The 686-nt window shown below is 31.0% G+C and overlaps 1 pseudogene; it reads left to right on the top strand.

The window, feature by feature from the left end:
- LOC115873371 lies at positions 1–58 on the top strand (annotated as a pseudogene).
- Positions 59–686: the final 628 nt, after the last annotated feature.

The following is a 686-nucleotide window of genomic DNA, read 5'->3' as shown; positions in this document are numbered from 1 at the left end:
CTTAGCATGGCCCCTGCACAAGGATGACACGCAAATTCGTGAAGAGTTCCATATTTTAAAAAAATAAATAAATTTACTTTGTATTCTATATAATAAGAAAAAATATTTGACTGACTAATGTTACACAAGAACCTTACTTAATTCTTCTGATTTGTACACAAATTTGACTTAAAGACAGGTTTGAAATGGAGCTAATTTATAATTCTGGTACTGTCTGTATTACAGAATATTTTTACACTGTCTAAATCCCATTTCATCCTGTTGCACAAAGCACGTCAAAAAGGTTCAAAGATGCATGACTGTATGTTTTGTTCAGAATAATAACAAGAGACTTAGTCTTAATATTTACCCATCTTTAAAAGTACAAATTTTCTGGTGGAAAATCAGGAGCTTAAATTTTCTTTAGGAAATTTTATGTTGCTTTTGTTTTTGTTTTAATTCCTGCCACTAATGTGTTATTCAATAGGAATGAAATAATAACTACTTAAGAGAAGAAACATTTGAATTCAGTCCATGAGACTAGTGCCAAGTAGTGCAAATATGCCTAGATCAGTAGTTTTTAACTAGTAAGCTGTTTTAAGGAGAAAACTAAACAAAACAAAAGCACACACACTTCAGAATCTGGAGCTTAGTCTCAGCTACCTTTGACATGTGAATTTGTCAGTTCTCTAAACTTTCTACTTAAA

The sequence above is a fragment of the Echinops telfairi genome, unplaced genomic scaffold (assembly GCF_000313985.2).
Source record: "Echinops telfairi isolate 266 unplaced genomic scaffold, ASM31398v2 ScPeMD7_7468;HRSCAF=8506_0, whole genome shotgun sequence".
Taxonomy (NCBI): domain Eukaryota; kingdom Metazoa; phylum Chordata; class Mammalia; order Afrosoricida; family Tenrecidae; genus Echinops; species Echinops telfairi.
This window is presented reverse-complemented; position numbering and strand designations above follow the sequence as displayed.